The 23,646-nt window shown below is 48.7% G+C and overlaps 1 long non-coding RNA gene across 1 annotated transcript; it reads right to left on the bottom strand.

Annotated features, from left to right (window-relative positions):
• Positions 1-1,018: 1,018 nt before the first annotated feature.
• LOC123277330 (uncharacterized) lies at positions 1,019-3,589 on the bottom strand. Its single transcript, XR_011494641.1, has 3 exons — positions 3,510-3,589; positions 3,255-3,354; positions 1,019-2,225 (listed from the first exon to the last, which is right to left on the bottom strand). It is a non-coding gene; the product is annotated as an uncharacterized lncRNA (long non-coding RNA).
• Positions 3,590-23,646: the final 20,057 nt, after the last annotated feature.

The raw sequence follows: 23,646 nt of genomic DNA, 5'->3' as shown, positions 1-23,646 counted from the left end.
AATGACAGAGTGCTCTAAAAATGTTAGTGAATAAGATTGTCGTTTTAACAATAAGCTTATCCCTGTCCTCACACCTCTGAGTTCCCTCCGAGACTCAGGTGGGATCTGAGTGGATGGTCAAAGAAGGCTCAGCCTCCAGCAGGGGAGGGAGGTGAGAGGCTGGGCAGTTCTGGGCCCCTCTTACAGAGCAGGAGAGAGCTGGGTGGGCAAGGGGCCCCCTTTACTGGTGTGGGCTGTCCCAGCTACCTGTCGTCCATCAGTTATTGCTTGTAAGGCCCAGGGATCACCCTTCTCCTGTGAAACCGGGAGTGAGGGAACTCACAGACGAGGAGCCTTACGTGGGTATGGGCCACATCTGTGCTGGTCATTTTCACACTTATCCCATTTAATCCCAAGACAATCTGGCGGGGGAAGGATTATTACAAACTGGGAAGCTGAGGCCGGAAAGATAACATGGCCCCTAAGTGACTGGGTTGGGACTTGAACCCTCAATTTCTGACTTCACATCACGGGCTGCTCCCCAGCCTCCTGGCCGCTTTGGAACATGAACAGTAGAAAAAGAGAGCTGAATTGCAATGATGAAACCTGCTTCCTCGTCCTCGGAGGCAAGAGGCTGAACAAACCCATTCTGTAAGTGGTACTTACAGTGAATCTTACTCCATAGGATGATGCAGACAAAGACCTAGTTTATGCAGCTGAATATGAAATATGGCTCTTGTCTTAGGACATTTGTATAAAAAGACTATTTCTTTCCTGCCACAGCCTCAAAGCCATCTCTTGTGGAAGTACTGCCTTCTTATAGGAGGCAGATTTAGAAGGCAGAAGAAAGGGGAGCTTTTCCATGAACTCACCAGGGGCCATCAGGTAAGTTTCATTTTCTCTCTGGGCCTCAGTTTCCCCATCTATAAAAGAACATGGTTTTTTGGGGGTGATTTCTCTGGGTTAACTTCTAATACCCCCAAACCACAGCTATATTCTCCAACGTAGAACTGATGTTAGATCAACAATTTATGTTTTTCCAGCTGGTAAATTTACTTACTAGAAAATTCTTATGAAGGTGGATCACTTAAATGGCATTTGGTTAATGCATTTCAAAAATCCAAGAATAAGTTCACGTCAGGTGTAGAAACCTAGGGAGAAATGGCTGCCCCAGTCTGACTCTATGATGTTCAGAAAAGAAGAATTTTTGGCTTCTGAAGCTTGTGTCCTTGTCACAAGTCCTGGCTCTCCCTCATTTAGAGAAAGCAGCCAGGTTCCTGGTCCAAGGTGAATGGCCCACCTTTGTCTGTGTCTGAGGTGACCGAAACCTTTGCAGGACCCTTCTTTCTTCCAGAAACAGAAGTATTGTGGGTGGCGGCTGGCGTTGGCCTCCTGGCTGTCAAGGGGGTTTGTGCTAAGGAAGACACAGCCCGGGAAGTGTGTTCTCCTGCACTTTCTTTTGGAGGTAGGGGATGGGCTGAGGCAAGGGTATCAGCATCCAGCTGGTTCCTGTTCCAACAAATCAATATGTTGACAGAGCCACTCTCCTCGGCTGTGTGTCCGTTTAAACATGGATCCCCGTGTGGGATTCAGGCTGACCCACTCCGTTTGGCAAATGCAAATGCATTAACCTTACAATTGGGTAATCTAACAAAAAGGATCAATGGTCTGATATGGTGCTTATGGAGTCATTTGCTGCAAGCGAGAGCAATTTAGCCAGGACCCAGATGAGCGGCTTGGGGGAAGCCGAGAGAATGGTTCACGCCGGCCTTTGTAGCTGACTTCCCAAGGCGAGGCCCGCTCTGCTCGGAGTCGCTGGGCCGAGTGGGTGAGGGAACGAGGAGGGTGTTATTCATTCATTACTGCCACTTTAATCACTTAGAGGTTCAATTAAGTATAAATCATTAGTGGTATTTCAAGTTACTTTCTCTAAGCCCGCGCATAACACACTTGACTGGCGGTGAGGAGCTTTCTGCGACTAGATTTAGCGTGCGAGTGAACAAGGCAGTCATATGGGTTTTTCTGCTATGAAATTGATAAATGAAGCGGGCATTCGAGGTACAGCAGTAATTTCTGTGGCGCAGCCAAGTGCTCGCTCCCTTGTCTCCTGCAGCGATGAGGGCATGGGCCCCCTTAATACGGCAGCCTTCCCCTGGGGCCCCAAAGGCCAGGTTGGGCCGCAGGCACAGGGCTTATTTCCTCCAGAACTTCCCAGAACGAGCCCTGGTTCATTAGTGGGACTATACCTGGGGAGGAAAAAAAAAAGGAGAAAGTTAAAAAAAGAAAGGTTCCTTTGCCGTCGTTCACTGGCGCTGATTCTGTCGTCATTTCTTCAGAGTAGCAAGCGAGCAGGGAGAGAAGGACACAATCAGGCTGTCTGGGCAGCTTGGTCCCCTGTCCCCATGGATGCAGTCATCCCCAGTGGCCGGCATCCCTGTCTGGAAAGCATATTTTCTCCTAATCGGTTTTACAGCTCTTTTAAAGTAATATGTCAGATCATTTCCCCCATATACATAGTTAATGAAAGTAACCCTACAAATTCATTTTAAATAGATGGAAGTTGTTATAACCCTGATCCAGAATTTATTACGTTCATTACAATCTTGCTGAAGTAGGTAATGTAATGGACTATTACTTTTATTATCTTTTTAATCCCTCAAAATTATTAGGAACTGACTAATATTTGGCATCACCCTGTTAATGTTTAAACAGAAATTGATACTTTAATTCGTCTAATAAATGATGAGGACACTCTGAGTGGAAACAAAAGCCTGATGAGGTTTATCTCGATCAGTCCCAAAGATCTTTAAGTGGGACTCAGGGGTCTGAAGGCAATTATTTCCAGGCAGGGTGTCTTCATCAAGTGCTCAGAAAGGACAGGAGAGCAGAGATGGAGATGATGACAGAGGACCCAGACAGATGCTACGGAGAAAGGCAGAAAAGTGAGAGGGAGAGAAATTCCACCCACACATCCAAGTTCTAATTCCGATTCTCGAAAAGCTCCAATTTGGGCTGATAACCACACTCATGAGCTCTATGGATCTTTTCCTTCTTGCCTTCGTCCTTCCCTCTCCTTCCCAGATTAAAAAGATTTTTCTTTCCAACCATTCCTGTGTTAGTCATCAGCTTTATGGCTAAGAATTCTCAAGTGCTCTAGAATCCGTGCGTTGCCGAGACAAATGATTGGGTCACATTCTCCTAGCGAGGAGTGGAGACCCTGCTGGCTCTTCGGAAAATAACGATGGCTATTCAATTTGCAAATTACCAGATCTCACCGTGAAATGGGAGGGGGCCGGAGGGGCATCCCATTGTGTCTCTTCCAGAAGCGCCTGAGCGACTCGTGTTTACCCTCCAGAGCTCTTCCTGACCCGTTTCCTGCCGGGATGGTGACAGGTGGAATTTAGGAGACATTGATCTCTTGCACTCTAGTTTTTACAAGGCAAAATGCAATGCTAGTCACTTAAATTAGAAAAAAATTCTGTTAGTTCTATCAGGGTGAGAGGAACAAAGTACTTCGCTTTCTGGCTTACCAAAAGACGGAGAGGAGAGGTACGTCTGGGAAAGGAAAAGCTGGCATTCTGCGTCACTCCAAGGCAAGGGCGTGTTTTCTAACAAAGAAAGCTTCCAATTAGCAAAGTCACTAATTAGCACAGAGAAGCTCATTAGAATTTAAAGCTGCTTTACTGTGTCTCACGGCTTTGCTCTCTCCAAACACCCCGAGTTTCCAAAGCAAGAATGTATTGATTAAATTGACTCAGCATGAAATGCGTCTCATTTGTGCCGACCCCATCTAGAGGTGGCTTCCCAGCTTTCCTGGCAGAAGAGCTTGCCAGGTGTCCCGTGAACGGGGCCCAGGAGGGTAGGCTGGGGACAGCGTCCTGCCTGCCTGTACAGCTTTGCTGAGTCGAGGGACTGGCTGGCTGCCCATCATTCGGCTAAAATCTGTTTTGATCAATGGAGGGGAAACATGCCTTTAACTAAGTTTGCTCCTGACGCCTTATAAATCGCGCTGGTTGCTTTCGTCAACGCCGAGTTGACAAGGGCTATGTGTCGTTTGGGGCTTGATAAAGAGACTAAAAGGCAGCTTCTCAGCATGTTTATTTTTAATAGACATAAAAAATGAAAACAGGCTTTCTTACTCTTCCGAACCCTCAGTGACAGAAAAATACTGAGTGCACGCAAGTGGCAATGTATAGGGAGAAATCTTGGAGGAAGAGGGTTTATTTTTTTTTTTTTAACCAAAGTATCCTTGTGAACTTGAGGACAGCTTCAGAACTGAGAAAGACTGGGCTCCAGGAAGCTGCATTATTTCCTTCTTCAACATGAAGCGCCAGGTGCAATGTTTAGGCATCAACATATCAGAGCTGTGGTGGCATTCTCTGTGGGTATGAGAAACCCAGTCTATTTCTACCACATCTATTAGAAAGGCAGCATTGCAAATTTAAGTCTTGTCCTCTGAGGCACATCACTGGAATTCAAACCCCTCTCCTTTTTCTAAACCTTTACTTAAGAGAAATAACTCCTCTGCAGCTCTACTAGATGCGTATGGCACTAAGATAATTTCAAGGAGACCATCAAAGCAGAATGAATATACTTTCAAAAGCCAATTTAAACATATTACAACGAATGTGACAAAGGGCTAACATCCTTCATATAAAGAGAACTCTTTCAAACTGATAAGAAAGGTATCAAGATTCTAAGAGAAAAATGAAGAAAGTGTGTGAAAAAGCACTTACTGAGGAGGAAATTCAACTAACTAGTGTTTATCAACTATTTACTATATACCAGGTGTAATTTACATGGGATCTCGCTCATTTGTTCTTTGTAAAGACCCCGTGAGGTAGGTGTTATTATTCGCATCCCTAGTAAAAGATGAAGAAAAATAAAGCTTTGAAAAGTTAAATAGTCTGCCCCAAATCATACAGATTGCAGGCAGGATTCAAGACCAGGCAGCTCGATCTAGTATGTGCTCCTAACTGCTCTGCTGTAACCCCGCAGATTCACAGATATAATTATGTAAGAAAGCTGAAAAAAAGATTCTTGTTTACCAGTAAAGGAAAACTGTTAATTTAAAACAGAAAAATTTTACTTATCAAATTAACAGAGAATTTAAAATATATTAATATTCAATGCTGGCAAGGATGGGTTGAAACAGATGTTCTTAAATATGAATTGCAATTCGACAATCTCTACTGAGAGTCTTAAAAAGGTACAAGTCTTTTGAGCCAGAAATGCCATTGTAAATAATTTATCCCAAGGAAATAAAAATGTAAGCCAAACTTTAGGCACATATCTGCACTGGAGCGTTGGAAACTGGCTAAATGTCCCAGATTAGGGGAAAGGTTAAGTAGATTATGGTCCACCCATTCAGTGAAATATTGGAAACAACTAAAATGATGTTGTCAAGGGTTTCTAAGAATATGGGGAAATGCTTATGCTGAGTGAAAAAAATCGGGGTATAAAATTGCATGTATAATGTCAATCATGTAGAATAGGGTTAGAGATAAGAATGGAAGGAAACATAAAATCTGAACTATAAGCTGTTCTCTGTGTAATGGGATTCTGTATAATGGGATATCTTTTTGTTGTAAAATATTTTCCAGATTTTCTACAGTAAACACGTTGTACTTGTCATCATGGGTAGGGGACATCCTTTATGACTTTTAAAAGTCAACTTCTTAAGTTAAATCTCAGACCTAATGGGGATGAATGGCTGTACTGAATTAACCTAAGACACTGGGTATATTGCTCCCTGCAGAGGCCTGGGACACCTAAAAGCAGCCCTGTGTGTTCTTGAGCACTCTGAGTGTCCCTGTCATCTGTAACACATCCACTCAAGGGGTTATTGTGAGGATAAAATATGTGTAAAGGCCTTAGAACAGTGCCGACACAGTGCGGGCACTCAATAAATATACATAGTGATAATAGTAGTAATACGTTAATGATATGGGTGTTCTTTTGTTAGTAGAATGGAAGGGCTGAGGAGCCTGCGGCACCAAGAGTATGTATGGACTGGCTTGTCTTGAGACAGGGCTAAAGCATCTTTTGTTGGTGCCCACCATTCCAGTCCCAGATCTGAGCTCCTGGTGGTGTCCAAGTCTTTAGTCAGCTGCTGCAGAGGCTAAGGGGCTGCTCTTTGCATGTCCGGGGACCTATATGCAGACCCTCAGTCACCCCCACTTCCTGGGTACCTTCTTGGGGCCAGGCACCGTGCTGAACCTTTTCACATAAGGATTTTCTCCCCTATGACTTTGAGAAGCCTATTTCATTAGCATCTCTGCTTTATGGCTCAGAGACTGGAAGTCACTCTCCCGGGTCACAAAGCCAGTAAGCGGCAAAGCTGGACTTTGAAACTGTGTTGATCTGACTCTCGAGGTTTTGGAGAAGAATGGCAATATGGCTGAGAACATAGCCTCTGGGAATCAGAAAGATCTGGGGTTATGACTTTCTGTGTGGCTTCAAGCAAGTCATAAAGGTGCCTAAACCTCAGTTTGCTTATCTGTAAGTTGGAACAGCACTATATCTCACTTGGTTCAAGAAGCTGGTGATTGCATGTTGCACTGCTATTTTATGCCAAGAAAAATACAATCATCTCTAGTTAAACTATGACATGATACTTTCTTATTCCTTAGAATTTGAATTTTATACTTATGGAAAGAACTCTCAAGTTTATTTAGACATGGATTTTTATCATAAGATCTTTGTAGATACAAAAAAAGGGAAAAATGAGTGAAATAACTTGCTTAAGGTCTTCCTAAAGCTTCTTTATATTCAGGAATTGACTCAGAATTGTCAACGTCTGCGTTTTCCTACACACTAGCATCTTCTGCAACATTGCAAGCATTAATGGTAGCATTTCTTTAAAAGCCATCCTATATTTTCCTCGGGATTTTAAGCCGCAGATTCTTGTTCTATAAGTTTTGATGTGCGTTCCCAGATATGACAATGACATGAAGACTGCTGCCAGGCTGACAGTGATTTTAAAAAGCATCTCAATTTCAGAGATGTTAAAATGAGAAAAAGAAAGTGTCTATCTTAGAGTGGGTGAAACGTGGTAGCTCCCTTATAGGGTTGTTAGGAGAATTAAATGAGGTTGTACTTGGAGAGGACTCAAGGACAAGACTGGACGCACCGTCAGTGCTCAGTATCATCATCGTCGTCATCATCATCATCATCGCTATTACATTCTGTTCTCTGAGAAATATCGCACATATATGTGGCTCCCTAGAATCATCCTCCAGACTCTGAGCCAATGTGGGTGCTGATGGGTGACCCCTGTGTGCTTGGGTAAAGCCTGTCCCACTTCCCTTTCTCTCGTTTTCTCTCTCTCTCTGCTTTCTGAACCTTCTCCGTCTCCCCCTTGCCTCTTCTTCCTCTTCCTTTTTCTCTCTTCCTCCTCCTTCTCTCTGCCTCTCCTTTCCACCCCCTCCCCAGCTCTTCTGCAAATAAATGGCCCTGTCATTCCAGCTCTCTTGTAGGTTTACAGTGAATGGAAGTGTCTTTTTGAAAAGCTTGTTCTGTCTGACATTCCTGACCAGCTCAGGAGCAGGGGCCTTTGCGCTCCCCTCTCTTCCGCTCGGTGATCTGCTCATTTGGTTAACGATTTACAGGGCTGCTACTGGGCCTTGCACCCTCCACCCCATGGCAGAGGCAGCTGGGCTGTGCCCTCCGGAGGAGGCCGATGGCAGTCTTGGAGGGGTGCGTTGGTCCTGCCTCTGGTGGCTGTAGGCAGACTGGCTTAGGGCCTGCCTAAAAAGAAACGATTTATTCTCATTTATGATTCTTTAAAAAAGTTCACGGCTTTTATGATGAGCCTTATACATGCATTTAATGACATTAAAGTATTTGATTATGTGCATTAAGAAGAGGTCTGAGAGCTCTCTGGTGTCCTTAGTTTTAAGTGTATTTTAACTGCCTGCAATGAAAGGAACAAGACAAAAAACGAGCTGTGGCAGCATCTTCATAAATTCCGAGCTGTAACTGATACACCTTTGCTGGCACCAGGAATGGTCCAGGCAGGTGGACCCAAGGAAGAGGAACAGTGGAGTTTCTATTTTATCATGGGTCTGGGGACTGAAATGGAAAGCAAGATCATCCATTTGTGCAATATATTCTCTTTAGCCAGCATCCAAGCCAGGAATGAGCGTGGGCTGCAAATAATATCAGTTGAGGGTCCGCTTTGTACCCAGCGCTGTCTAGGCTCTTTACATATATTACTGTGCTTAAGCTCAGCTGGTAGGTGTTTTTAGCTCCATTTTCCAGATGAGGAAACTGAACCTCAGCAAAGTAAGGTCACTGGCTCCAAGTTTGCAAATGTCAGAGCCATTATCTGAAAACAAGTCTTTCTGCTTCTAAGTCTTTGCACAGCCACTGGGTGCAGAGCTCCGATGGCTCCCATCTGGGGAATGGTTAATGGAGAAGGAGGAGAAAAGAGGTGCTGAGGCCAAGGAAGCAAAGACCTTCAGAGAGAAGCTTCTTCCTCCCGCCCTCTGGGCCCCCAGCTTCTGGGAGGCGCGCATTGCGGTGGAAACGGAATCAGGACAGAAAAAGCCACTTGAAATGAACTGCGCCCAGACAGGCCGCCATGGTGGCGTGATTGATACTGGAGCATGTAGGTGTAATGAAACTGATGCCGGCTCCTCTGCACCTGTGATTTATTGAGGACAAATTTAAGATGAGAAAGGGCCCCATACCAGGAGCTGCATCTTCCCCTCCAAGGGAGGGTGGTCATCCATCACCAGCCATTGCAAGGGCCCATTGCAGGCGGCTCATCAGATGAGCCAATAGTCTCTTTGTTGGGGTTCCTAACAAGTGTTGGATCAGCAAAAGTCTATTTATGCTGGTGGACCTTTCAGGACCAATTTGTAGTGGGTCACTGATTCTGCTGGGGTATTATCTTCTTTACTACTCGGGCCAGTTGGGGAACGCGGCAAAGATTAATGGTTTTGGCTGCTGACTCGCCGCCGCAATCTACTGCTTCTGGACCAAAGATTAAGTTTTTTTGTGTTTCACCAGAAAGGGCCCACCTTGCGTACAAGATGTGCTTTGATTTACTGACTCGCTTATGGGGAAAGGAGTCATGGAAATGTACTTGGTTGTGGTGAGGAGTTGGCAGATGGCCGTTAGGCCTGGCATCCACGCTGTCCACTCTGAGGCCCTGGGCAGGGCACGGACAGCTCCTGGTGCCAGGGTGTGGGTCCTGCAGGCCCCGGGAGCTCTCCTCGAGCTCATAGGATATGGAAGCCTTGTCTGACACCCAGCAGCTGGCTCTGCATTCAGAGAGGCAGACGGTGCCCTAAACTTTATTATTTAAAACTATGCTACTAAAAAGAAAAGCCTTTCCTTATTATTTGGAAAGTTGCACATGTTCTTTTAATACTTTTTGGAAAAAAATTAAAGAAGCAAATAAAACCATGCATAAACCAACTGTACAATGATATGGCTGTTAATATTTCGGTTTACATTTTCGTCCAAGATTGTTACCATGCACAAATATACGCATGCCATTTTACATGATTAAAATCACACTGGGTTTTTTGGGGCTTTTTTGTTGCATGATTTTGTATTCTGCTTTTTACATTGAACATTACGCCATAAGCATTTCCCCATTTCTTCATCATTTTAATAAGCCATCTTTTTTTTTTTCTTTCTCAGTCGGATTTGTTGCAACATCTCCAGTGCCAAAGGGCCACTCTTTTATTCAGAAAACATTTGCTGTGTGCCTTCTCTGGGTCAGATCCTGTGCTGGGATCACAGAGCTGAATCAGACGCATGCTCCTGAATTCGGGATGCTGGGATCAGCTCACAGGGATGTGCTCATGGCCTGTGGGGAACTGCTTCTGCAGTATCTCTCACGATGGCCCAGAACACTGCAGATGGTTTGGAGGCAGGGGACTGTCACTCATGACCCCTCCAAGGTCCCTGTAGAGTCATAGTTCCAAAGCAGGAAGTGAGCACCTGCTTCTGCAGGAGGGGAGGCTGCTGTTGGCCTCGGATAATCCAGCTTGGGTTTTAGGGTGAGTTGGGAGCTGGGAGGCAAACCCTCCTGCATGGGCTATGGCAGACCAATCTTGGAAAACTGGGGAAAAAGCCCTGTAGCCCCCAAGGGACCAGCCACCCCAGGCAGCTGCAGAAACTGCCAGGGACGCAGTCAGACATGATGAAAAAGAGTGTGGCCTTGGAACTCAAAGGGACCTGAGTTTGAATCTCCTAGCTGGTAACCCTGAGTAAGTCATCTTTCTGAGCTTCATTCTCCTCATCTGAAAAATGGGCCTTATAGCCTCAGCTCCCAGGTTTTTGTGCCCCTTCACTGCATGGGAAGTCCCACGTGAAGACTGGTGCGAGGCCCATGCCAGCCTGTCCCAGGCCCACTTCCAGATACCGTGCTGACTCAAATAGATGGATGGGTTCTAATTGTTCCAACAACACATCTGAGTTTCACAGGGCCTTTCCTCGGGAGCCTTTGTCTCAGGGCCATAAATCACTGCGCAACTATCCCCACGGTTGGCTGGGGCTTCCTTCCCCTGCCTGGGCTGGCTGAAGGAGGAGGGGCTGAGCGGGGCCCAGGCCCGCTTTTAACCATTGGTTTTTAAATCTCTAATTAGAAGGTGTCCTTACTCAGCGATTCCAATGGCTCCCTTTGTAGTGGCCCCTTCTCTGCCCCAGGGCAGTCTCCCCCTGTTCCTCGCCATCCTGCTTCCGGATTAACATCCTTTTATTCTTTTTTTTATTGAGGTAACATTGGTTTATAACACTGCATAAGTTTCAAGTGTACATCTTTATAATTCGATGTCTGTAGACACTACATAGTGTTCACCACCAAAAGTCTAGTTTCCATCCGTCACCGTACAAATGACCCCCTTCACCCATCTTTAAGTAAGTAGGGCATTTTTGCTAGACAACGTGTACACGTACTTTCCCAATACTTGTCTTGATGGCTTGCAGGAGCATTTGTTAGCTGATCCAAAGACTACGTATGTCTCTATGTGATGTCTTCTGTTTACGGGGCAGAAGTTTCTCTCGGCTCAAGAACAATGGTCGACACTCCCAGATGTTCCCCAGCCTACAGGCCCTTGTCTCATACAAGTTTCCTTGCTCCGTCGCTCTGCTCCAGCCATCCTCCTGGGTTTAACATTCCTGGAAATCCCTCCTGCCCCCGAAGCTCCTTCCTGTCCCAGGACATTTGCTCTGATTTTCTCTTGGACTGAACGCTCTTCCCCGGGCTCTTCACATGGCTGTCTCCCTCATCATCCAAGTCTCAGTTTACATGTTACAGAGAGTCCTTCCCTGACCATTCCTCACCCCAGACCAAGCCCTGACCCCCCATGCTAATCTCCCTGATGGCACACAACGCACTCCATCCCTCAGACTTTTCATGGTTTGTGAAGATATGTTTGTGTGATGGCAGATTTACCAAGTTGAATCCTTTCCCCACTCCTGACAGTCAGCGCCATGAGGACAAAGTTGATCACCTTTGTTTCCTTAGTGACTATCTTGGTGTCTGACACATTGTAGGCTCTCAACAAATAGATGTGTTGACTGAACACACAAATGAATGAACGAATGAACAGAGGGGTGGATACACTGGGGAGCGAATGAATGAATGGCTGCTTTCCAGGGTGGTGCAAAGGCTTGTTTTTTCTTCTTTGATGGCCAAGGTACTGGAGAGTCTCGCCAGTCCTTCCCCTCTCCATGGGACAGAACCTCACTCACAGCCAACGTTTCTGACACCTGTACTTGTAACTTTTCCCACGTGGTCATCTGCTGCTAGCCTCTGCTCTTTCTCTTCTTTTAAACTTTTTATTATGAAAATTTCTAAACATCCACAAAAGTAGAGAGAATTGTAATAAACTCTCATGCACTCCTTACCCCACCCCCTCACAGGAGTGTTTAAAATAAATCTCAGGCAACATCTCATTTCATGCATAAATATTTTAGGGGGTATTGCTAATAGATAAGGACTTCAAAAATTTTTTAAACACGATCACAATACTATTATCATATCTAAGAGAATAAAAAAACCCAACTAGTTCCTTTAATATCTAATATTCAGTCAATGTTTAAATATTCCTGCTTGTCTCAAAGATGTCTTTTTACGTTTAGGTTGTTCAGATTAGGCCACAAGCATTTGGTTGGTGTGTCTCTTAAGCTTCTTTTAATCTATAACAGTCCCCCTCTTCTCTCCACATTTTAAAATACCATTTATTTCTCTCCCTTTTTTTAAAGCCATTTGTTTTTTTGATGAATCTGGGTCACTTATCCTGCAGACTGTTTCCCATTCTGGCTGCTTGCCTCCTTGTGGTGTCGTCTAACCTGTTCCTCTGTCCCCTTTGTTTCCTGGAAACCAGCAGTTAGCTCCGGAGTCCAGCTCAGAGTCACATTCGATTTTCTGCTGGCAGCCTTCCTGTGGGGTGGTGTGCCCTCCGCGTTGTATTGCATCCTAACGTCTAGTCATCTCTCCTCTAAAGTTGTTAGGATTGATCGGCGGCTCACCCTGCCCTTCTTAATGAACTCCCTACTCCCATCTCTGTTTCCATTGCTGTAAGAACTTGTTTTGCAAAACAAGTCAGTTGAGAACATTGATCATATCAAGCAGATGTGGGAGCAGCAGGGTCTGATGGCAAATGCGCTGATTGAGAACAGCAAGTCCAGATAAGAGGTTTAATTTCTCTGCATCTCAGTTTCCTTGATGGAAGATGGGGCTAATAATAGTAGCTTTGAGAACTAGCATGTGGGGGATGTGTTTGGTACATAGTCATCGGCACACAGCACTAAGTGCTTACTGTGTACCAGCTCATTTAATCTTCCTAACAATCCTATGAGGTATGTGTGCTATTAGCCCTATTATACATATCGGGGAGGGGAGACACAGAGTGGTTAGTTAACTTGCCCAAGGACCACACAGCCAGCAAGTGGCAGAGCTGGGATTTGATGCAGGCGCTTGGGCTCCAGGGTTGTGCTCTTCAAAGCAATGCTGTGTAACAGCCACCCAGTCAATGGACGTTCCCTGCTTTCCTCCACACTGCGTGCTCGTCGAGTCATTGCAGGGAATGGGCCCCTGTTACTGCCTACACTAAGGTGTGCTTGCGGGGTAGAGTGAGGCAGCCCTCAGGGGCCAAAGGGAGTTTGCTCTTTGAGCTTTTCAAAGTCATAATTTCTGCCTCCCACTGCTGTGAGATGGGCCAGAACCAGATTGACAAAGTCACATGCTGGAGAGGGGTCTGGAGATAATAAGGTCCCACCCTCATTTGGGTGGGATTGACCTCCCCAGAAAAACTCTTCTGAAGCCCAGAGAGGTTAAGTGACTTGCCCAAGATCACACAGTAAATTTGCTACTGAGCTGCTGGGATTAGAACCCCAGACTCAGTGTAGCCATTTAGGGCTTTCCTGCCTCTTACAGACAGTTCCTTCTTGGTCACTGTTGTGGAAGCATTGTTGTGTTGTCCAGGCCTGCTAACCTCACCCTCCCAAAGGCATTCTGGGAACTGGCCTTTCCTCTCCCTAGGCCTCAGTCTTGAAGCAAAAGCAAATAAAGGTGCTGAGCCAGGATTTGACCCCAGTTCTTCTGACTCCAAGTTCAGAAGGGCCAGAAGTTATGCTAGCACAACTGCCATGACTCCAGCCCTATCTTCCAGATAAAGGAAGTGAGGCTCAGGGAGGGGCAGTAGCTCAATGAACTCACACAGCCTCGCCTACAGCGTAGGCCCCAGCGTGGGCCAGGCTGTTCCTCTTGCAAGCAAGGAGGTTCTCAGAGTGGTCTCCTGTTGGGCCTGCACCTACAGCCAGACCTGGAGGTGTCTGGTGAGCTTAGGGGGTCAGGGCTGGTGGCTGGCGGGCTTTCTGGGCTTAGTGAGCCAGCCCACAGTCTGTAGGTCCATTCGTCTGATACAAAGGGCAAGACAATAATTAAAGGTGGCTTTGGATTCCCTGAGCGGGATCCGGCGCCGACGCCAAGTGGCTCCGTTGGCGCCTTGAGCCCTGGGCACTTGCTAATGGACTGTGGCTGATCCCAGGACTGATTGGCAGCTGGCCCCAAGGCCCTCAGGGGAAACCTGGAAACTGTGGCCTCTATCCTGGAGACAATGTCCCTTCCGGGAGCCACAGGGGGATTTCTGGTTGGCCTAAGGCAGGAATGCCATTGAACCCATGGAATGAGGGGGGAGATGAACTATGTCACCCCCAACCACTGGGATAGAACACAGAGGAGCCTTCCAGACTGTAAAATACAGAAAGCTGTCAAGATGCCGACTCCTCATTTCCTCTTCCTGCTGCCTCCCTCCGCCGTCCTCCTGCACTGACTAGCATGATATTCTCCAGCCTGGTCAGAGTGGTTGTGGGACCCATAACAGGTTCAAAGATGTCCTCAAATACCACAATGGGATGGGGTATGATCCCAAGACAAGCCAGGCCACTGTCACTCCCAAGACAGAGGAGAGAGATTAACCGTTTGGGGAGAGCGCTCCTGCTTTTCAGGCCCAAGGCACAGTCCAGGAAAAGGCCCAGAGGCACCGGTGTCAGAGCACAGGGGAACAGGAAGGTAGAGCATCAGGGAGGTGAGGCTAGAGAACCAGGCCTCAGAAGCAATGCAAAATCCTCAGCCTTTTCCTGGTTGGTAATAGGGATCCACTGAAGGCTTCAAAGGGAGGGCAGACAGAGGAAGCTGGGGTCTGCCTAGAGTTGTGGATCTTTCTTATGCACATTAGACAGGAAAGGCAAATACAAAACGGAAGCATCTGACCTTTTTCTAGGACACCCAATATTTATGTGCTTTGCTCATCACCCAAATTTTATTCATTTACCCAAAGAGTGCGAAAAAAGCGCTTTAGGAAACTGCTATAAATCCAGTGCAAGTCACCATGGTAACCTGATTAGCAGCTAAATTAAGTTCATGATTAAGAAGAAATAAATAAAAATAACTCTCCTCCTTGGCTGGGGCTACCCACTGGGCCACTGGCAGCTGAGCAGATGTGAGGCCTTGGGAAGCCTGGGCTGGGCCCCCGCAGAGCTGCTGGGGCAGGGGTGGGAGGCATGGATTAGCTGCAGAGAAGCAAGAAGCCCAGTGTTAACACAGCCTGGAGGTTGATGAGGCCCCTGGCGGCCAGGCTGGGGAGTGCAAGCTGCACTTCTGGAGGCCAAAGCTGTGGTTTTCGTGACAAGGGGCCCATATCTCCAAGAGCATCTTCTTCATGCCCTGGACCAGCCTTTGTGTGTTCGAGGATCCCTTCCACATATTGCTAGCCCTCCAGTGCCAGGGCCCCATGTGCTGGGTGCTAGGGACCCCACCATGACTCAGACCTGGTTTTGGTCCTAGAGGGGCCCAGTTTAGTGGCGGAAACAGATGACGGGCACTCTGGGCACTGTGTGGTAAGCGCACTGGTGGAGGTCCGTGTAAGATGCTATGGAAATATGGACCGGCCAGGGGGCTTCCCAGAGGAGAGGATGCTCGAGGAAAAGACAGATATGCGGCTGCTGGAGTTTGCCTACTTCAGGTGTGCACTCTGGGCCTCCCATTTGGAGCTGACCAGCAGGCTGTTGATATCCCAAGGCCTGCCTGGCATAGGCTGACATGAGCCCTGATGTGACCTGAGAGGTCTACCTGGGGGCTATGCTGTTAACACATCACAGGGGTCAGCAGCAGGAGAGATGGGTGCAAAGAGAGAAATGAGTCTCTCACTTACTCTTTCCAAGGCTCCTCCCGGCCAAAGCAGTCCTGTGCGGTGAGTAGAGCCAAACAGGCTTAGAATCCTCTTTTTGCCATTTGCTAGCTGAGGCCTCTGGTAAGTGACTTCATTTATTTGAGCCTCAGCCTCATTGTATACAAAATGGGGTTGATAACGATAATAGTTCCTCTTTCGTAAAGTTATATTGGAGGACTGAGATAACGAAGCTAAATGTAGCACAGTCCCTCACATGTCGAAAACACTCAGTAAGCTGCCGGCTGCTGGTAATTTCACTACCTGGGGAAGTCCGCCATATCTGGGTGCAAGAAGGAGGGTGTGGTGGCGGTGGAAATGCGCTGCTTGTCTCCTTCAAGAGACATTGCTGTGGGAGTGTGGCTGACTGCCACCCCTCTGCTCCCCCAGTGTGCTCCAGCTGAGGCTGCATTTCCTCCTAGTTGCTCTCAGCCAGTGACTGAGCACGGGGGTGGAAGGGTGGTGCCTGTCCTGGTCCATTCCTGCAAGATGTGGGGCTCCCAACAGGTGACTTTGGCCCGGGGACGCCCCACGAGCATGGCTGCAACTTTCCTAGAACAGTGCTGCAGTCCGAGGCTCTTCCCTCCCAATCCTTCCTTCCTCCCCCATCTCCTCTCAGAGGTGTCAGGCCTGCATTGCGGTCTGAAAGCTGTCCCTGCCTCCTCACCCTCCTTCCTCCTTTATCCTGCACAGGTGTTTCCCCAATAAACCTCTTGCATGTCTAATCTTGTTTTGGCGTCTGCTTCTCAGAAGACCCCAAGCGACTCTTCTTCTCAGAGGAAGAGTCCTAGAGGTGGGTGGCAGTGGAGGTAGAAATGAGACCCAGCAGCAGGTGATACAGGTGCCTACTGATGGGGGGTGGGGTCAGGGCGTTCAAAGACTCCAGTCTCTCCGCTGTCGTGTCCTCAATTGTGTGTGCATGTGTGTGTGCGCGTGTGCGTACAGACCCCGTGCATGCTTCCATCACTGCCTTGACCATAGTGTAGTGAAAAAATCTGTTTCCGCCAGAAGAAGACGAGCTCCTCAGTCTGTCCCCAGCACTTGGCCTTGCAGAAGGCCTCATGCATAGCAGACGCTCAGGCAGAATACCTGAGCACCACTGCGACCTGCGTCTATCTTAAATTTTTCTTTGGGCCAATTTTATTTTATGTTCTGGTCTTCTGAATTGCATCTTGTTAGCTTATCTAAGCTTTTTAGTTCTTTGTTTTTATGATGGAGACATACACACACAGACATATGTGTAAATCTTGCACCCACACAGAAGGGTGACAGCAGCCTTGCTTCATAGGGGCCACACCTGCCAGCAGGTTCTCTGCCCCCCGTCTCTGCTGAGCCCTCTGCTGCCTGATTTCTAAGAGGAGCTTGGAGTCTCCCCGCTCAGCTGGACTAGATGCATCTTCTCTGGGTCCTCGCCCCCTTTCCTCCCACCTCTGACTCCCAGCTTCTCATCTCCTCTCCCCCTCCCTGCTCAGGAAGATCAGGGAAGCTGCAAACCCAACCCTTACATCAAAAGGGAACTTGAAAAATACTTGGAGCAAAAACTGCTAACTGTGCATCCTTGCTCCGTGCTGCCTCTGATATTAAATCAGGAAATGGCACTGAACAGCCGCTCCAAACACAGAAACAGGGGTTGTCAACACAGAAACCAAAAACAATCTCTAACGGGCAGAGGTGAAAGCAACCTGGCACAAGGCCGAGATGGGGGACTGAGACCCAGGAACGGATTCCTGAGCCTGACTTGTCTGTGCAGTACCTCCAGCATCCAGAATGGAGCCAGGCACATGGTCCCTGGCACTGAGTGTGCCCTGTCTCTGTGAGAGATGCAAGAGAATTAAGCACGTTGCTTAAACGCCTTTGAGATGCTCCTGTTCATTTCCGCGGATATTTATTGAGCACCTACTATGTGCCCAACAGTGAGCCAAAAAAGATGCCTGCCCATGGAGAGACGATTTTCTAGCCCAAAACAGGGGTCTGACTCTGGCACAGCACTCAAGGCCCTTTCAGGTGTTGGCTCCTGCAGAAGCTGCACCTCTATCTCCGGCTTTTCTGAAATAGCTCCGCAAGTGCCTGAGATGGTGCCTCTGCTCCGTGCCTTTGTTTAGGCTGGGCCTACCACCAGGGCTTCCTGCACTTCTCTGTTTGACAGATTTCTGCTTAGACTTCCAAGCCTTAGTTCCTCTCTGCAGCCATATTGGCCAACTCTGCCCTTCCACCCAAAAGAACCAAGGGCTCATTTATTTGCTAGGGACCCACCAGCAACATGAACACTTCGCCATTGCACCACCTCTCCAACTGCAATAGAAAGGTTTGCAATTCCTTGGAGGGATGGAAAGACACCATGTCCATCCTTAAGCCCTCACCTTCCAGTACTGGTCATAGGATGGACATACATAGGTTGGCATGAAAATGAAAAACCTTGACAAAATCCATTGTTGGTATGGGCTGTGGGGAAACAGGTTACTTTTATCTATTTCTCATGGGAAATTAAATAGATACAATCTTCTTAGAGGCCAATTTGCCAGTATTAACATTACAAATGTGTCCATCTTTCAATCCAGGAATTTCATTTCTTGCTCTCTATTCTAGAGAAATACTCGCACACATGCAAAAAGGAGCACGTAAAAAGGTATTTGGTGCAGCATTGTTTCAAGAGTGAAAGATTGGAAATAGGTTAAATGTCCATCAATACAAGACTGGATAAAAAACTACAGAGCATCCACTGGATGGATTGCCATGCATTAGTTAAAAAGAAAGAAGCAGATCTCGATGTATTGACACAGAAGTTGCTGAGTAAAAATAAAAGCAAGCTGTAGCTCTAGACATAGATGTTAAAACTACATTGTTGCATTTTTTACAATGAGAAAGTAGTCTTGTATATCTTGTATAATTCATTTCAAGAAGAAGAAAAGAAAGAAAGAGATTGAGTGAACACAGCAGCTCCTGGATGAAAGGAGCCTGGGTTCAGGCACAGTGAAACAGCATTAGTCCCTCCATTGGCCTCAGGCAGCAGGTCCCAGCAGTGGGAGGCACCCCCCACTTCTCCTGTACAGGGAAGCTTGCTCCCTAAGCCATGATGAGCACGTGATGGGAAGCTGGGCCCTGGGGCCCCTCAAGAGCATCCAGATAGAGGAGGAGGAAAGAGGGGAGGCCAGTGGGATGGGTTCACTCAGATCATCCAGATTTCCTCTGAGTTGGTTCTTGGTCCAAGGGTGAAGGAGTAAGAATTGGTTCAGGAATGATTGTTAACTAAGGGAGAGGACGGGGCTGGAGGAAAGGCCTGAGGGTTCTGAGACATCATACTGCAAGGAGGCATCAGTGTTTGCCTAGTTGTTAACTTCATTCATTCATTCATTCATTCATTCTTCCACAACTATAGTTGAGTTCCTCCTAGTGTGGGCATTGCACTGGCCACTGGGGACAAAGAGACAACTCCATCACAGTGTCTTCCTCCAGGAGCTCATGGTCAAGTCCTTCTAGCTTCTCAAAGTGTGTTTCTTGGACCCCAAACATCAGAATTACCTAGGAAGCTTATTAAAATGCAAATTCTTGGCTCTGTGTAGACCTATAAATTCCGACTGTGGCTCAGGAATCTGTGTTTGTAACACATTTTCTCAAGTAGAAAACATGTGGACTAGCTGACCAAAGCATTTCCTTGACTTCCTGGCATTACGTCCTAAGGCCTTTCCCAAACGTGAGTTCTACCCTAATCCAGCTTGGAGAGGGAAGGGATGGATGTGTGAGTCCTGCCACATGACTCTAATGTGTGTGATCTTCCTAGAGTGACCAGGACCTTGCCCTGGCTCCAGGCTCTTCTCTCCACCTCCATTCCCACGTACATCCCCAGTCCCTGTGAGGCCTGAGAAGAGCCACAGACCATCTCTTCTGTCTAAGTCCTTCAGAACCAAGAGACTGACTCATTCTAGGCAGGGGGGATGGCAGGTGCAAATGTCCTGTGAGATAACATAGCTTGGGCTGTGGGAGAACTTATAGAAGGCAGTATGCTTGGAGCATCATTGCGGGGAGTGTAGTGAGAAATGAGATGGGGGGAACGCAGTAAGAGATGACGTGGGAGAAGTTGGTAGGAGCAGATCCTTCAGACCTAGAAGGCCATGCTAAGGAGTTTGGCTCTTTTTCCAAGTATCGGAGCAATTTGTATTTAAGTCAGGGGGCAGGGGATGAAGGTAGAATGTTCAGATTCATCTAACACGAAAACTGGCTCCACTGTCCTGTGGAGAAGAAGAAAATCCAAGCCAAGCCCTCTGGAGTCATTTAGGCAAAAGGTGAGGGTAGCTTGGATGAAGGTGAAGGCAACAGATGGAGAAACAGAGATCTTGAGGTGGAGGGAGGAAGAGATAGGTGGTGGTTGGGTGGCGGGAGGTGAGGGCCTCAGCCCTGGGGAGCAGTGATGAGGTCTCAGTCTCTAACACTGGCCATGAGGTCATGGGAGGTAGTGGTGGGACGGGAGCACTGCTGGTCATCCCTCCCTGGCTTTGAGTAGTAGTGAATTTCTCATCAGCGTGGAGCCATCTCCCCTATTTCTTTCCCTTCTGATATTTAAGAGATGGATGAAGGGAGGCTGAAGGTCAAATGGGCTGAAGGTCAAACTCAGGCCAGAGGCAGGACCAAGGATGGAGGCCAAGATTAGAGATCAGGCTGAATTGGAGGGGGAAGGACAGGATGAGAGGACTCTGCAAAACTTCTCTCCTTTGGCTTGCATCCCGCCGTGATTTCTCTCCCTCTCTCCAGCCGCACACAGTCAGGGCAGAGGAAGGAGAACGAGAAGGGGCCCAAGGATGTTTGACTGCCATCCACAAGAAGACACCTTCATCACTGCCCTTGTGATTGAGCTCTCGCCTGAGACTTGGTACACGGTAGAGGCTCAGCTGTGACCTGAAAGATACGACCTATTCTGTGGGGAGTTGGAGATCCTGACCCAGAGAGCAGCTGGAGAACTGTGCTGACATCTGGGTCCCTGGGGTACCACCCCTTCCAGATAGAGACCACATGCTTCAGAGGATTCAGAGCAATGGACTCGGAGCCAGAAGCTCCAGCTCATTGCCGCTGTGTAACTAAAGAAATCTCTTAACCTCTCAGAGTCTCCTTCTTTGTCTAAGATGGGGACAAAGGGCGGTTGTGAGGACTGAATGGGTTGACAAAACTCTTAGGTTACTGCTATATATCTGTATTAACCTACCTACCGAGCTCTGTAGAATAGACGTAATAATAGCTGCTACTTAACAGACTTGTGAGAATTGAAGGAAAAAGTGAGTAATAAAGGCTTTGCAGATGCACCTACAGATGGGAGTGAATATTATTATTAAATACTCCATCTGTATGGGAGACAATACTGCTGAGTGAGTGTCTAACACCGTGCTGTCCGATAGAAATAGAATGTGAGCCACAAATATAAGTTAAAAGTTTCTATTTACAGTAAAACAAAGTAAAAAGAAATAGGTGAAATAGTTTCAATAATAAACATTCACTCCCAAGTGTGTGTGTGTGTGAGTGAGTGGGGTGTGGGGGAGGACCCTAGTCCCCAGGGGAGTGAGCTGGGGAAGGGCTCTGCAGAGTGGGGTAACCGGTTCCCAACTGGGACCCACTGAGTCCCTTGGGTTCTTAAGGCCACAAGGACCCAGGAGCCCCAGAATAGCTCTTTGGAAGCAAGGGTTAGAATCTGGCGGCCATGGTGTGAGGCAGGGGACAGTGGAGGTGACAGCTGCCTTTGCAAAAGAGGAATAGGAAGGGAGAAAAATCTCCTGCCTCTTTTTGGAAGCCACAGACCTTGGGAAGCTCAGAGAGAGGGGAAGTAACAGAGTACCCTGCCAGGGAGCCTCGGGAAAGGTGGCAGAGACCTCCGGGTTCCTCGGAGGGGACACGTGGTGATCTTACATCTGGGTGATACAAACTCAGAAGGTGGCTCCTGGGGGTCCACTGAGTCAGGCCCCACCCTGGTTAGAACATGCCTTGGGGCCCTTGGGACCACCGGCCTCCGTTTGGCGACCGGGGATAGTGTAACCCTGCAGTCAACCCGGCTCCGAGACTAGGAGTTGAGGGCTCTGCGATTCATATCATTCTGCGTGCTGTAATTCCCCACCCAATACACACAGACACACACGCAGCCGACTCCCGCAAGCCTCCCACCGCACCCTTGAGCGCACAGAGACGCCCACTCGAGCACCAAACATCCGCGGCCCTCAGGAAACGATGGGTGTCCGGCGCACCTTGGGCTGATCTCGGCTGCCGGGATCGCCGCACTCGGCTGGAGGCGCACGGGAGAGCGCGTCACGCCGCCGGGCCGCTCTCGGGTTCGCTGAACAGAGGCGGGGCGAACCTCGCACCCTGCGGCTGCCGGTGGGCCCCGTGCTCCCTTAAGGAATAATCTCTTCGTCCACCCCCTCTCCGAGCGTCCCGATGCTCCGCGGTGGCTCGGACCGCGCAGTCTCCTCGCTCACCGTCCGTAGCTAAAGAATCCCAAGGTGGTGCGCCCAGGACGCATCGCCTCTGGCCCAACCTGGGGTGGTTAGGCAGAGGGAGTTCGCTTTTGGCTGAAAACTTCAAATTGGAGTTTTGGGGGCTAGAGACAACAAACTGTTCAGTAGAGGGCTCTGGCCGCCGCCAATCCTCCGCTTCCTTTCAAACGAGGCTTGGGACTCTGCCGCGATGCACACTACTCCTGTGTCTTCTGGCCTCCTTCCCTCTGCTCCTCCTCCTCACTCTCCATTTCTCACACCATCTCGTCCTCTGCCTTCTCTTCTTCCCCTCCCTACACCCTGTCTTACTTCTAGGGACGGGGTGCAGCCTCAGGATACTGCTGTATACTCATTGACGGAGAGCCGGACACGCGGATCCCCAGGGCCCCCAGGCGCAGGCGGTGGATGTCGTGAAAGGGAGGCCATAGGGTTTAGGGCGCCAAGACCCTGCGGCCCAGCGCAGCGGGAGCAGGGGTGCAGGAGGCAGGCCGCGAGGGGGAGGTCGGCCGCCCTGCAGCGGCGGCTTTCACTCCAGAGCAGTCTGCGTGTCTCCGTCACTCATCTAGTTTCCAACATTTTCGGTTGAAGTGGTTGGGGGTGGGGTGGGGAGAGGAGGGACTGACTAGGCTGGGACAGCCTGAAAGAAACGGGTTTTGGGGGAAGGTGGACCCGGGGATGGACAGAGATAGTTCAGTTAGAGCCCAGGGAAAGGGAGTGACCGCAACGGAGACAGAGGCACGGGGACAAAGAGGAGCGCGCCTGCCCAGACAAAGCCTGAGTTCTAGAGACCCTGAGGCAGCCGCAGGACGCCCGCAGGAGAGCGGGAGGTTTGGAATCGCAGAGCTGGGGCCGCAGGGACCCCTAAGGCCTCAGTGGGTTGCATTCCTAAGACTCGGGTCTCCATCTTCGACAGCGAGGGTCACGCAGACCCGAGGGGACGTTGGGAGGGCACAGACCGACCGAGCTGCCTCTGTGAGCACGCAGAAGGCCAGAGCGTCAGGGGAGCTGTCTGAGCCGCGGGCTTTTTACGCCCAGAAGGAGGGCGCTGCCGGCTGGGCTTCGGTGGCACTGGGAGATCCCAGCGCGTTTGTCTGGCCCTGGCCGCCTAGAGCTCCGGGGCGCACACAGCCGCCTATAGTCTGCACGGACACGAGACGGCCGACCCAGTGTGGCCTCGAAACGCTCCCCCACTGAACCGCAGTCCGAGTGTGTTCCCTCTTCGTGCGCATGCGACACGGACACTTGCAGGGAGGGTGCGTGTCCCCAGAACCCAGCTTCAGGCAGGGGCGGGGCCGCGGCACGGCCCAGACAGTCGGGAGAGACAGCCTAATCTTTTCTGCGGAGAGCACGCTTCTCGAAGAGGGCTGAAGACAGGCTCTTCCAGCAGGACAGCTGCTGATCCAAATCTTTCAGTCCAAGTTTCGGTTAAAATATATTCATTTTTATTAAAAATAGGTGGCCCAAGACCACACCCCACCCCAGCCTTAACGAGGGCTCAAGAGAAT

The sequence above is a fragment of the Equus asinus genome, chromosome 15, assembly GCF_041296235.1.
Source record: "Equus asinus isolate D_3611 breed Donkey chromosome 15, EquAss-T2T_v2, whole genome shotgun sequence".
NCBI classification, from domain to species: domain Eukaryota; kingdom Metazoa; phylum Chordata; class Mammalia; order Perissodactyla; family Equidae; genus Equus; species Equus asinus.
Note: the sequence above shows the minus strand (reverse complement) of the source record. Positions and strands in the feature narration are given on the sequence as shown.